At 37.5% G+C, this 15,911-nt stretch overlaps 1 pseudogene; it reads right to left on the bottom strand.

Moving 5' to 3' along the window:
- Positions 1–12,279: 12,279 nt before the first annotated feature.
- LOC107506833 lies at positions 12,280–12,879 on the bottom strand (annotated as a pseudogene).
- Between the last annotated feature and the right edge of the window lie 3,032 nt (positions 12,880–15,911).

The raw sequence follows: 15,911 nt of genomic DNA, 5'->3' as shown, positions 1-15,911 counted from the left end.
AATTTATAGCTCTGTTTACATTGGTTTTCATCTTCAATGCCTTTCTGACTCTTTTCAAAATCCAGGTATATTTTCACTGAGCATAATCACTAGGTGCATAATGTTTTGTGTTCTTCTTTTTTTAATTAACATTATTTCATGCAGACATTGCCACACATTGAAACAAACCACCTGCTCAATGCTCTAATGTCTGTGCAGTGCACTACTGAGTTGATATGCTATTCTTGGTTTAGCCAGTCTCCTTATTGCTGGACATATGAATTGCTTTCAATTTTCACTTATTATAAATGGTTGTGCTATAAATATCCTTTTAATATTAGGTTTTGTCTTTTGGATCACTTCCTTAGGATATAGTCCCATAAGTAAGATTACCAGGTCAAAAAATAGACATGGTTTTGGAGCTCTCATATATAACTTTGTACTAATTCATCAGCTCCTGCCTGAATCTTCCACCCATTCAAGTTAAGTCAATCTGGTTTCATGCTTTTCATAACCAAAATATTGTTATTTATGGTTTTAGAAAAATTTTAAACTATGATTTTTTAATTTTCTTATCCAGTATTAAGAATTTGAATTTGTGAGCGCTAATGAGATGATCAGGTATTTTGAGAAAAAAAAACACATTAAATACTCATTTGAAATGAAGAATTTTATTTGTATCCTGTAAATAGCCAGTGTGAGTCATCCAATAGCCTATGGTCATCACCCATGAGATTGAGCTCAGAGCCCACTGAGTTGCCAGGCTCCTGTGTGCTTGTCTTGGACTGATTGATTTAGTTTGTATGTGTGTGAGAAAGAGATACACAGAGAGAAAGAAATTTTTATTGTGTTAAGGTTGATATTTTGGTACTCATTCATTCATTAAACAGATATTTATTGACAAATCCCTATTTGATAAACATTGTACAAGTGATTTATAAAGTAGCCCCAGGTTGGTTAAAGTCTGCTGGGGCCAAACAGTGGCTGAAATACACCTTTGAGCACAGCTGGCCAAGTGCTGGCAAGCATGGCTTTCACACCTAACAGTGCACCATTTCTATGAAAGTTTTAAATTGCAGACACAATTATTTATATGCTGAATCCCATACCTTCACAAGGGCTCAAGCTGTCAGCACAATATATCTCATTACAACCAGCACTAGGCATGGAAAGGATTATTTTTCAAGGCTGTGAGTGCAAAACATCAATTAGTCATAGGAGAGAACAGTTAGCTGGCATGTGTAGGAGATTTTGCACCTTTGAGAGAGAGGGGAAATGGCATTTACTCAATCTTTTATAGCTGAATCACATGAAAAAGGAGACAACAAAACCACTCAATTTTGGTTAGTTGATTCTTTAATCAGCCTCTCAATTAACTGCAGATGCACACAGTGAACAGAGAACAGAGCCAGCCAGGAAGGTGGCCTTTTCAATATGCCTGCAATATTCACTGAGAGAATTCCACATTTGGGCAGGAGGCTACAGAAATCAATAGTAGTTTTCTTGGGCTTCATTCCCAGGAGCCGCAGCTGCCCTGGAAAAGCTACCTTTCCTTGTGTCATTTTTTATTTCTTTCCTCAAACAAAGAGAAAGACCAGATTCAACAAATACCGACTGAGCCCCCACCAAATGTGGGCCCTGGGGCATAGACTGGAAGAGTTGCTCTGTGAAAAATTTGGTAAGAAGCTGTAATATGATGTTCCTATTTGTTCCTATAGAGGACTTATTAAATTGAATGATTTACATTTTTGAGAAATCTGGAAATGTGAATAGGAATTGGGCATTCCATGATGACAAGGAATTGTCATTATTTGTATTAGCTATGAAAATGGCATTTTGGTTATCTAAGAAAATGTCCATATATTTTTAAAAGCTATCCCAAAGTACACAGCAGTAAAAACAAAACAAAACAAAACAAAACAAACAAACTTTGGCATTTGCTTTAACATAAGGCAGCCCAAGGTAGGTAGGAGGTGAAATAAATGAAGCAAGTATGGCAAAATCATGATTACTGCTCAATCTGGGTGGTGGATCAATGGGCCCTCACTGAACTAGTTTCTTTACTTCTGTATATTTTTAAAGTTTTCCTAATAAAGTCAGTTTTTAAATGAGTGGCATAATTTGACTGCAGGTATACTTCTATTATTGGATTGATAGGATTTTGGAGGCAGCTCCTTTAGGATGGCTAGTTTACAAAATTAAGAGCAGCATCGTTCAATATTATATGACTTCACATTACTTGTGTTTTAAGCCACCTCACAATTTTCAAATTTCAGCCCTGCAGACACAGCCCACTTAAGAAATGCAGCCTTATTAGAGCCATACAGGTTCAATAAATGTATGAATCACAGTATGATAGTTCAATATTGGTGGGAGTGGAGTGGGATAGGAAATACCAAGTTTTGTAAATAAAGAATAATACTGAGACCAGCTAGATGCACTGAGACTGGCTAGAGGTAGAGGCAAAGATTAGTTATGGCTGTATCCTTACCTTTGCATACAATGGCAGTACCATAGCGACTGTTAAATCACAGTGCACTTAATCTGAAAGACACCCTTGTTTAACAAGTGTATTTATAACTATAACATGGTAGTTCTTCACTTTGACAAGAAACATTTTCAGGTGGCATGGAGTTCATTACTCATTTATATAAGTTATCATTTCCCCTTTGATTTAGAAGAGATTTTTTGTTTTGTCGTTTTTCGTTTTTTTTTTTTTTTCTGTAAATAACAGCACAGCTTCATTTATCCAGCTGCAGCCTTCTGGAGTCCACGGATGAATTTTTAGGTGAGTTTGCTGGCACTTGAGTAACTAACTCTGTGTCCTGAGGGAACTCTTTTCTCTGAGATGATCCCCACCTCTAATACAATTTCTCCTCAACCGGGAAAGTTCTCTTTTGCATAAGAGATAGCATCCCTGATTGACAAAATAGGCATGAATCTCGAAGAAGAAAAAGTCACCATGCTAGGACCTGAAGTTGGGTCGTATACTATTTTTTTTTTTTTTGCCTGAGCTACCGTACCTGAGCTGATCTGGCAGGATCTTCAAATGAAGTCTTCCCTTAAACTCCTAAGACTGTACTGGTGGGGAGAAAAAAAGCAGGTCCCTGGAACCATTCCTGATATTAAGGGTCATTTCTAAAATCACAAACTGAGAAACTTCTGAGTTTGATACAGAATTCAGAAACTTAAATATTTTTCTTAGGTTTATTAAAGAAAACTTATGTCTACATTTAAACCTGAATATGATATTTCAGTTTTGAGAAATCATTGTGACCTTGCCAATTGATAAAATTATTAATCTGTCATTGACTGCATTGAACATGGCACAGTATATGCCTTTGGAGAGCAAGTGAAACTGCTGCGACCCAGTCAGTCATTTCAGGCACAGATGTGCTTGCATTTCCTGAACTGGTATGTTCCAAAAATGTTGGCTGTGTCTGGTTTTATAAATTAAACCAGATTGCCCTCATCAACCTCTGTCATAAAGTTACAACTATTTTCATGAGGATTTTCTGGCTACTAAGAAGTAATACATATCACATTGTAGAATGTGACAAGGTTTTTTTTTTTCTTTCGTTTTTTACCACAATGAAAAAATATGACAAGGCTTTCAAAAATCACACTTTAACATAAATTGTACTTTTATAGTAAATAATTAGAAATACTGCTCTATTATATATGAAGGAGTTATATCCTGTGTGTTGTCTTAGTTGTGAAATGTATCCCATTTCTCACCTCTCCCAAGATAAATATTTTCTTTGAAAACTCAAAGCCTTTAGCTGCCCCTTCTGTAAAAGGGTTTATTTTATAGGAAATCTCTTAACTGTTTGTTTATTTAATCACCCTGTTCAAGGCTGCCAGTAGTTTCAGTGTTAGCTCAATGCCTTTTTAATTTCAAAGTAGGAAGACATCTGATCTTTCTGCATAGTTGAGGCATCAAATGATGGCTGAAGGATTATTACCATAATTTGTTACTCCTGTAAGTATATTCTACCCAATGAGTTGTATTTAAGCGGGATCTACCTATATTGGAAGATATCCCTGACCATTCTGACAATTAAAATTTTCTTAATATTACTTTTTCTCCTCAACCTGCCCCCATTTGTGGGGTATTACCTTATTAGTAGGCATCTTTTTCATGTAGTTATTTCTGAATAATAATAGAATTTAAGGCTTTAGACACTTGTTAGGATAAAAAAAGTTTAAGTTGTATGTCATGGAAAAATCATGTAAAATTCTTAGTTTTCTAATATGGAAGTTAAGATAATGTATTATATGTTTAGTGTTTATACTAGCTTTCTCCCAACCTCTGCCTCCAAGCTATATTTTCTTGAAAGTTTCCAACCTAGCTTTAATAGCTTTAATTCCAACCTAGCTGAAAATAGCTTTAATTGGTTGTTTTGTTTAAAAAATATTTACAACCATATTTCAGCTAAAAAATACTCAACCAAAAAAATGGAAATGAAGGTACCACTGTAACATTACCCATTTCTCCAAAGGGTGTTATTTTCCTGAATGTTGCATGGAAGCTAATCAACAATCCTCTAACCCCATTTTTTTCTTGAAAGTCTGAGCCCTGAAAAATTACATTAAATGAATCAATGAGCAATAATAATCACAATAAAAATATTCTTAAATAAAAATTCAACAATCCAAATAGGACTCCCTTATAGGAAACTGCTCTTTATTCCTAAAAGGTGACATTTTTCAAGTCCCAATGTTTGAAAAACCTAACGTGGGTTTTTACCTATTCTACATATTACTAAACACCCAAATTAAAATGGGAAAAATATGTATTTCTTAATTACACAAGAACAAACATTTGCAAATATCCATAGCATAGAGTGTTCCAGTCTATTGAAGTTATGTAGAAAGAGACAATGTTACATGTACTAATATGTCAACTATTCAATAATAACCCAGATTGAATTTTCTTCCAAATTAACATTACATTCATTAATTTGACAGTGTAGCTATTGCTGCTTCGAATGAAAACACATATACAAAAGACTCTTGGTTGCACTTTAAATGAAAACCTGAGAATATTAGAATTAATATTGGTAAATTCATAGTTTTTCTTTAATTTCAAAATTTTTACTCATAAGATGACCTTTTTGTGTGTCTGCAGGCATGATGTTAATAAATGCTTTTGCAAATATGATTATGCAAAGAACAAATGAATATTGATTAAACTGAATAATGCATTATTTTCTAGGATAAGTATATTAAATTAACTCTCAGTGAACAAACAGCATGAATTAAACTAGATAATTTTTTGAAGCTGTAACTAGCTTATGTTGCACATTATGAACATTCAGACTGGAGTTTGAAACACCACTTGCACTGTTTTTGCTCTTCTTTTTAATTATGATTTTTTAAAATATGTATAAGTACTGTGGTTTCCTTAAAGGAAAGTTGGATACTGAAGATATTTTGAAAAAATAAAAGAGAACTTCTATCTCCTCATCACTCAGACACAATCATTGTTGCTATTTGTGCTTTCTAGTTTCACTGTGGGCATGACACTGTCTTTTTAAATGTTTATTCATTTACTGCAGTAAGATACAAATTTCAAAATTTGATTTTGTTTTTCTCCATTTTTTTTTGTTTATTTAGATTGCAGATACTTAATACTGAGCAAAATCAATCATATTAGAAAACAAATCAATTATTATATAGCTCCAAGCATTGGTTTTAGACTAACCTTGTTTGATATTATTTATACCAGAAAATTTAAGGAAGCCTCTAAAAGTGTTTGTTTGTAGCAATAACAAGTAAGATAACAAATGGTTGGGGGTGGGGATGGAGTTCGAATTGTCTGATGGTTTGATTACAGGTAATGTAAGTATTCAATAACTACTATTAACATAATGTGCCACACCATGGTTTCACCATGGGCTTTAGGTGTAGAATGGGAGCAAGTGGATAAGTTGTTCTTCCTGCACGTTAACATGAGCACAGCATGACAGATATCTCCCCTGTGGTGGTTTTGGCAGGAATGTGGTTGCCTGCTGTCCTCTCATGGCATCCTCACCCAATTTATGCTGTACCCAGCAATCAGTGCCCTTTCTCAAATACAAATCTCATTATGTACTATTCTGCTTAAAATTTTGTAATGTTTTCCCATTGCAACTTTACCCGATTTACAAGGCCCTCTTATTATTTCCCCTTATACTCCATGGTCTCCCACCTAAGGTCTTCACACATGTTATCTGCTTTCCAGACACACTCTTTTCTTTTCACCTCCATCTGTTCCATGCAACTTTTGTTTCTTTTTCAGTCCTCAATGTAGAGATGGCTGCTTCCAGGAACTCTTACCTGATATATGCTCCACCACTATCCGTGACTAGATTATATCTCCCTGTTGTACCTTCTCATAGCACCCTCTACTTCTTCAAGGTATTCATCCCATTCTATTGTCATTATTTGTTTGACGTCTGTATTCCCTGGCTAAACCACAAGCTCAAGGAGTGCATGGGTCAGGTATGTGTTTTCATTTAGGGAAAGGCACAGAAATAAGTATGGTTAGAAGTTAGCTAAGCAACAGGAGCAAGATATGAAAGGTGGAAGGAACTGCATGAGCAAAGGTTTAGAGGTGAGAAATTACTGAGTAGATGCAGGGATCTGCATAGAGTTCAATAGCATTAGAATATAAATTATATGGTAGTTAGCAACTGGAAGTCCCAGAGGGGTTGTGTAAGTATATGTGTGTGCCTGTTTTTTTTTTCTCCTGAGGAGATAAAATTTCTATCACAATCTCAAAAGGATTCAGAAGAAAGGATATTTGAAGACAGAATTTCAGGAGATCTACAAGCATATTCCTTCAAGCATATCCATGGACCCCAGTTAAGATTTTTTGGGAGACCCGCATTACTGCCACCAGCCACAGATCACAGCTGGAATGAAGCCATGGACTGTATCTATTTTTGTCCATCATTTAATTCCCAGTGCCTAGAACAGACATCTCCAATTTAATTTGGCTACACCAAACTCATGGATTTCTACAACATACCCCTACCTGTCCCACTGACCTACTTCTTCACCAGATTTTTCTTTCCCAGTAATGACCGCACCACCCACAGTTCTTCATACCCTTGATTCTTTGCTTTTCACCACTCTCAATGCATCAAAGAATCCTGAATCCACCCACTTTTCTCCATCTCTGGTGTTGGTAGCTTCAGTCTGAGCACCATTTTTTTCCTGTTAGAACTATTTACCTCCATGGCTGCCTGACCAGTCTCCCTGCTTCCTACCACTCCTGTTACCTTCAGTCCATCCTCCACCTTTTGGCTAGGTCATGTCAACCCCTCAAACCCTCTAGTTTCCCAAGGCACTTAGAATAAAATGCAAACTCTCTATACTGGTCTATAAGGACTTCCATATCTGGCCCCTTAAATTTCATCTCCTTCCATTTTTCTCCCCTCATTTATTACTTTATGGTCACACTGGCCTCTGAACACTCTTTGTTCATGTGGAGTGCAATCCTTCCTTAAGGCCTGTGCATTTGCTGCTACTCCTTCTGCTGGAAACTCTTCCTCCTCATCCATCAGGCAGTTTCAGCTCAACGCCCTCCACCTCAGAAAGGTCTTCCCTCTTTTATTGCCTCTCTAACAACTACCTCTATGAGAAATTAACTTTTTAATGACTTTTTGCAAATTAATTTTATTCCCACTCTAGAATGTATGTTCCCCAAGGGCAGGAATTTTGGTGTCTTGGGCTGTTGTTATTCATCTATGTGTCCCTTTCCACTAGAACAAGTCTAGTGGTTTGTAGGTGTTCAATAAATATTTGTTGAGTGAATACATACATTTTGAAAATATTGATGGGGTATTAGAAGGTAAATACCATTGGCTGTTACTTTGAGCATGTCCTTCAACTTCTCTAGGCTCCAATTTCTTCATCTGTAAAATGGAGTTAATCATAATTATTCTTCCCTATGAGGATGGCATGGGATTGGAAGTCGATACCAATTCCCTGCATTCTTGGAGAAAAGCAGCTCTGAGTACTGAGCATGGAGGGGCTGTCACCAAGTACTGGCTCTCACAGATACTTGGGTAATCTCAGAAGGCAGCCTGGGAATATCAGAGTGGAGGACAAACCAAAGGTCATGCCCCATATAAGGCCACCAGGAATTGTGGTCCTGAAACTTGCTTTGTTAATTGTCCAGTTCTGCCAGGCAAGCATCTTCTCTGCCAAGGGCCCTGGCATACTCTTGCTCCATTCCTCTTGTCATTTATGCCTTAGTAGATAACCAGCTGGCTCTCTCCCAGGTCTTTCCTTTGGGCGGAGGGAAGAATGACAATAGAAATATTTATATTTTCCAGTTTACAGAGTGTTTTTACATCTATCATCTTGTTTAACTATCTCTCAATTCCTTCAAAATTAGCTTATTCTCATTTTACTGAACAGGAAGCTGATGCTCAGACAAGTTGTGTAATTTGCCCAAGGTCACAATGGCTGAAAGTAGAAAAGCCAGAATCTGTCAGGTCTAGTTACGTACTTTGCATAACACAATGCTGACTTCCTGAGCACAGCAGTTAGTTCTTGAGGTGAAATTCCGGTCAGGAGTCTCACCTACCTCTCCAGATCCCTCTTTCTGCAGCTCCCAGTGTGATAGGACAGCAGAGTGCTGGTCCCTCAATACAATCATTGGGAAAGACAGCTCCAGGCTGCTGGTCACAGCTAGTTTGAGGACCTAGAGGTTGATCTACGAGCAGCAGATCCAAACTGATGCATGTGGGGATCCACAGCAGGCTTAAATGAATATTTCTTTGTAGGCTTCTTAACACATTTTAAATGCAATAAAGTGAATCAGCATATCTAGTAAATTGCCTTGAGCCATGCATTTTGTCATTTTAGCTTTTTGGCTGGCTGCCAAGACCGTGACAAATGTGGTCACCAGCCAGAGGCTTAGCCAGTAGTTGCTCCTGGAAAGTTGCGCAGGACTGTGCAAATAATATCAACAAAGATAAGTAAGCTTAGCAAGAAACGTGTAGGTGTGTGCCTGTGTGTACACACGTGTGCATGCACGTGTGTTTAAAGTCTCCACTTTAGGACTCCTTTGAGCAGGGACAGGAGCTATTTACTTTTCTCCAATTGTGTAAGGAGAAGCTGGTGAAAATTTGAAGTAACTAGAACCATATTTTAATTCATTTGAGGTGCCTGGTACCCCTTCAAGACTGTTAGTTGGCCAAAAGAAATAGGGCCTACTCTGCAATGGCAGCCTGGGGGCTTCTTCCCTTAGCCTGCTTTTCAATATTTTATTTCAGGAGCCTCTCTTCCTTAGGCTGCAGCTAAGTCTCCATTAGTTGTGCTGGACGCATGATCTCTGGGACCATACCTTCCCCAAGCCCCATGGCCCCAGCAGTCTTCATCTTCCCTGCTGTCTCACTCTCAGCCTCCCGGATCTCATAAAAACCCAATTCTCCTTTTATCTGATTGACTTTCCCTCACAATTTCAAGGCCACTTCTGAAAAGCCTTTAGAGCCTTCTTTATCCTCTGTAACTCGTCCAGAGTAGGTGGGGGTCCTGCTCTGTTCTTCTTGAAGCTTGTGTCTTTCCCAATGGAGACTGTCATTGCCCCACCACTTGAGAATTTCTTGGCCTGGACATTGAATTATTTGAGGGCTACTGTCCTTCTCCCTTCTTCTGGTGCCCAGCACAGACCAGATTGTCAGTAATAATCATTCAATGAATGCATAAATGAATACAGGAACACATAATCATTGTGAAACATTTTAAAAGTACAGAGCTTTGAGAATAGCTATTGAATGAGGGGTTGCATTTGTATTCTCTTAGGACTGATCACACTTTTGGAATTCTGTTTACTTGTCTCACTCCTGCAATAGATGGCTCTGGATTCTGTGATCGAGGATTTTATTTCCCTTGTTCTGCATCACCTGGACAAACGATGCCTTAAGAAATATTTGATGAGTGAAGGAATGAATGAATAGGGGGTGGAAGAGGCCCCCAAGGACCACTCTGGCACAGTCACACTCAGAAAAGGCCTGCCACATGTTAAACTTATGTCTCAGACTTACAGCATGAACTGCAAAATGTACAATGTTAAGGGCTTACCTGTGAGCAGCCTGTCTTGGAGATCAGCAGGAAATTGGTGAAGAAGGGCGTGACACCACAAAGATCATCACACTACATGTCCCACTCTGACTGGAACATTGGCTGGGAAATTTAACTCTAAGACCAAAAATCTTAGGTGTTAAAGCTAACATTCAGGGCAAGAGAAAGGGATTAAATTTTTTTTTCTTCCAATTTTATTTCATCATTGAATTCAGTGTGTCTGAAGTCTGCTAAATTTTCACAACTGGAGTTCAACAATCTCCATTCTTATTCAGCAAACAAGTTTAATTACAATCACTATAAATAGTTTAAGAAAGCCATACTCCAAGGATGGATTGTGGAAGAGGCCAGAAGTTTAGCCCAGAGAACAAATGGAAATGAGAAGAAAATGGAAAGTGATTACTTACTCAGGTCTCAGGGACTTTTGTGTTTGCAGGAGGTAATTTGGGGACAGGATAGCAAAGCGGTAAATGACACTGGTTTTCTGAGCTCCTTACTTTGACATGGGCTGTGTGTCACTGGACAAGTAAACAAATTTCTCAATACCTTGATTTCTTTACATGTAAATTATTAATAACAACACATAGTTCACAGAGTTGAATTATTGGTGAATTAAAATAATGCATGTACATAAGAAGAGATGAAATACTGCCATTTGCAACAACATGGATGGATCTTGAGATTATCATGCTAAGTGAAATAAGTCAGACAGAAAAAGTTGAGAACCATATGATATCACTCATATGTGAGATATAAAATGGAAAGCAACAAATGAACAATACAAACAGAGACTCGTGGACATAGAGAACAATTTAATGGTTATTGGAGGGGAGGAGGAAAGCAAGGGAGGTAGATAAGGGTAAAGGGGATCAAATATATATAGTGATGGAAGGAAATTTGACTTTGAATGGTGAACACAATGATGTATTATTGAATTGTACATTTGAAACATATATAATTTTATTAACCAATGTAACCCCAATACATTTAATTAAAAAATCAAATAATGCATGTAAACAACTTAGCATGTCATCTAAGTTCTCAATAAAGTTAGCTATTACTTTCTTCTGGTGAAAACCCTTATGTCAAAATGAGGTTGGCAAGGTTTCTGAGACTAGGCTTAAACATTCTACTGCTGTCTTCCCCACATTCTGCTGAAGGGAGAAATATCAGATTATCTAGGATATTTGAGAACAGCCAAAGAAGAAAGATTTTTAAAATCTTACTAAAACTTAGGACCCCATGGGTCCAATTTTGAATGAATGGATAAACAAACAAACAAACAAACAAACAAATGGAATATCTGCCCCTTACCTAAAAAAAGAAACTAATAAATGTTTAAGGGATGATTGAAATAGAAAATCACCATTTGGCAACCATCATAGCAGTAATTAATTCAGCCAGGAAACATCAATGGATGCTAAATTAATTGGTGAAAGTTTGATAAGGAATGGGATATGACAGAGTCTCAGAGTACCTCCCCTCCCCACAGTATACTTATTAATTATAAAGGGAATAACTTTATAGTGGAGAAGCCTGGCAGATATTGCCACCTTAATGAAGTGATCAAAGTGAACAACATTAGTAATGGAACAAACTGAAATCACTGGTCACCTGATAGGATGCAATGAGAACACAGCATCATTTCTGTGCTATTCCTGCAAAAGATTCATAACTTGAACCTAATAATAAGGAAACATCAGACAAACCTAAATTAGGGGACAGTCTATAAAAAAGACATGATCTGTACTCTTCAAAAGTGTAGAGATCATGAAAAACAAAGAAAGACTGAGGAACTGTTTCAGACTGAAGGAGATTAAAGAGACAGAAAAAGAAAATGCAAGCTGTGATCTTGGATTGGATCCTTTAGCTATAAAGAACTTTATCTGGAGAAACTTGAATAGAGTTTGAGGATTAGATAGTGGTGGTGTATCAGTGTTAGCATCCTTGTTTTAGTGGCTGTATTGAGATTATGCGGGAGAATGACCTTCTTTGTGGGAAATATGCACCAAAGTCTTCAAGGGTGATAGGGCATCCAGTTGACAGCTTACTATCAAATGGTTCTGGGAGGAAACAGATTGATACTATTCTTATAACTTTTCTGTGAGTTTGAACTTTTCCAAGTTAATACACAACTTTTATTGCATCTTTAAAATATCACAGATAAGTCTAAGGAATCATCTGAAATCTTGGAATTTCTATAGCTGGACAACTTAGACCTTAATGAACAGTCTGTTGAACTGTTCCTTTTTCAGAAACATAGGTGTTATCCAAAAATTGTTTATGATATCCTTGTTTTTAACTGTTGTGGCTTGTTGAATCAAAGCAGCTGAATTTGATACAAGTTCTATGTTGTTTCCTTCAAGAATTAACTCATCTTTCTGAGCTTGAGATACTGAACAAGCAACACCTGACCTCATCTGAACCCTGCGGATACATTTTTCACCCAAGTAATTTTGAATTCCAACAAGAAAACCATTCTCCTGAATAATGACATTGATGGGGAAGTGAGCATACACAGGCCTCATCTTGTAACCGAAGCCAGTGTTACTCCCTTGATCATGTTCTGTACATGACTACAGATAGTGCGAACAGCAGTGGCTAGTTCCTTTCTATTTCCCCAACATTTGTCAACCTAGCGACTGTTCTCTTTCTTTCCAAGGAGACTGAGTTCTACATTGATGTGATTGAAGCCCCTCCACAGGGTGCCTCTGGGGCCCTTCACAATAACTGTGCATCCCTTCAAAGTGACGTCCTCCTTTTCTGGAATGTCACAGTTTGATTGCTGAGAGTGATCTTCATCCTCACAGTAGATGCAGCAAAGAGCAAGTTTGAAATTTTCTGAAATACATGTTTTTGCATTTTAAATAATCTTATTGAAATGTACACTGTATTTATAATTAATTGCCTGAGAGTTGGAGTTACAGATATTTGGTCTATGTGTTGGAGAGTGTAGGTGGACAGGTTGTAGGAAAAGAGGAAAAGTGTGCAGAAATAGACGCTGAAATCCCCACACCCACTTATAGGAGGCTCTCATCTGCTTTAGGAGTTAGGAGAGAGCTGAGGCAGAAAAAGGGACCAAAGCATTATTATCCCCATTGTATAGCTGAGTAATACAAAGCTTCTCAGGATAAAATATGATGCTAGAGCTAGAAGGAACCACCCTATTATTTTATGGGTGAGAAAACTGAGAAGCTCACAGAACTTGTCAAGCTCTCACAATCAGAGAGGAAATGGAACCCAAAGGCCAACACCATACTGCTCACACCCAACTGCGCCTTGTTAAAAATGTGATCTGGAAATAGCTGCAAACATTTTTAGAGTGGTTACTATATGCTCGCTTAATCCTTACAACAACCCTATGAATATGGGTATTTTTACTATCTCTATTACAAATAGGAAACTGAGAGTCACAGGGTAAGTAGCTTGTCTGAGATCACACATGGTAAATGGTGTGTGAATGATAAATATGTGTATGTATTCATTTTATTTGTTCATAAGATTATCATTTTTGGGTACATTTAGAGATTGGGGTAGTTGGAACAAAATATAAAAATTCAGAGCAAAAACCGAAGCAGGGATTTTACCCACTTTTATTCGCTAACATGCCTCCAGGGCTACAAAAGTTCTTGGCACATTGTAGGCACTCCATGAAGAATTGCTTAATGAATAAATGTTCTAAACTTTTAGGAAAAAATAAATAAATAGGGAAATTATTTGCTTTATCTCCCCAAAACGCCTCAATTCCCCCACCCCAGGAGACCATGTTTATAATCTCAGGCAAAACTGGCCATGGGACCCTCCCATGAGTAACTGCAAAAGGCTCTGCAGAGATGATAGACAGATGGTTCTGCCTAGAGTCCTACATCATGGTTGGTTCTCAAGACTTCCTTCTAATATTTGCTTTAGCCCTTTAGATGGAGCTAGCATTCCCACACAGGTAGTATCCTGTGGTGTGGTTAAGTGCATGGTAACTAGAGTCGAATTGCCCATATTTGTTTGAATCATGGCTCTACTATTTATCAAATGTGTGATCTCAAACAAGCTACTTACCCTGTGGCTCAGTTTCCTTATTTGTAAAATAGTGATAATAAGAATACCCATATCACAGGGTTGTTGTGAAGATTAAGCTAGCATAAAGTAAGCACTCTAATAATGTTTACAATTATTTCCAGATCACTGGAAGCTTCTTAAAGCCCAGCCTTTGGCAAAGTTTCCCACAGAGTATTCTCCTATACTGTCCTCTGGTACATCCATCATAAATTTGTCCTGCTTTCAGGGTTGTGTCTCAAAGTAGGAGACATTTGAACTAAGTCCTGATGGATGAGTAAAAGTTCACTAGATGGAAAAAGAAGGCATAGGAACACCACTCAATGAGCGTCCAAGGAGCCAGAGTCTCATAGGAAACATCTCTCTGGCCCCTGGGGGCCCAGGCTTTGGCTGAAAGTCATTTACCAAGAACAGATTATGCTGCCATCATTTCTATTTACTCATTGTTCTGGCATACTTGGTGGTTGGCAGTATGATGTGACTTAAAAATAACACTTTGAAAACCTTAAGAAGCAAAATAAATAAAGTAACTCACAGAGACAGCAGAATGAAGTAGTTATGAGCATGGATTTCCTGGGGACAAATCTCAGCTCTACCATGCCTAGCTGTGTAACCTTGGGCAACTTCCTTCACCTCTCTGTACCTCAGTTTCTTTGTCTCTGAAATAGGGATAATGATAATAATGGTACCTGCCTCATGAAGTTGTTTGGAAGACTGAGTTCATATTTGTTAAGTGCTTAGAATAGTAACTGGTAGAGTATATGCTATACCAGGATCTGTTAAATAGTACATAAATAAAAAATGACAATACTTACAATATTGAAACAGAATATGAGAGGAACTATCAATGTAAACAAATATAATAGTGATAAATTAGTAATGCCGTATCCTACAAATAAAACCTCAGATGTCTTTATTCTCTTTTCCCCCTTCAGTGCATAGTCTGAGGTTATGGTGGGGGAATGAAACCTCTCTCATTACCAAGAAGACAAATTATTTTTAAATAAATTATTAGTTACATATTACAGGTCTAGAAAAGCCAAAACAGAGGTGGAAATGTCTTTATCACTATTATTATTGCTTACAAATGCGAAGACTTATCTGCACAAATAGGTTTTGGTGACAAATTGACTCATTTTCACCTCTTGGGAAGCAGCATTTAAAAAACCCTAGCACTGAGTAGAGAAAATAATTTTTAACCATAAAAAGATCAAAACGAAACAAATGGAAAAAAATATAAGCATTAAATGTATTTTATCACCATCATTATGAAGAGGAAAATGTTTTCCAGTAATCAGGATGACATGAATTAATACCTGTTTCATTTGCTTATGTACTCCTAGGATGACAAAACTGAGTTGAGATGCTGTGAATTCCAACACATTCATGAGTGTGATGTTGGCCCGTAGCTACTGGACAAGGCCTTGAGTTTTGTTTTTTGCCCTCCCAAGTGATTCAGATCAAAAGTCACTGTCTGAAGCATAGCAGGATGAGTTGGGAGGGATGAGCTGACTGGCAGCTTCTGCACAGATTTTCTGGAACGCTTAGTTGCCTGAGGAATTATGTGCTGAGTAATTGACTGGGGCAATTAAGAAGACTCTGAAAGTCAAACTTTCAGGGCACAAGCCAAAGTGTGCCCACAATCGGGTAAGCTCCATTGTAGCCTTTTGCAGATGTCACCCAAATACAGAGATCTTGAGAGAGTTTACTTTTCAAAGTTGGAAGAGATATTGATGGTATTTATGTTCTGCCCATAAAAATGATAAAGTTTCAGTTAATGTCAGTCCTTTGGTAAAAGCAAT

This window comes from Rousettus aegyptiacus, unplaced genomic scaffold (genome assembly GCF_014176215.1).
Source record: "Rousettus aegyptiacus isolate mRouAeg1 unplaced genomic scaffold, mRouAeg1.p scaffold_m13_p_9, whole genome shotgun sequence".
NCBI classification, from domain to species: Eukaryota; Metazoa; Chordata; class Mammalia; order Chiroptera; family Pteropodidae; genus Rousettus; species Rousettus aegyptiacus.
This window is presented reverse-complemented; position numbering and strand designations above follow the sequence as displayed.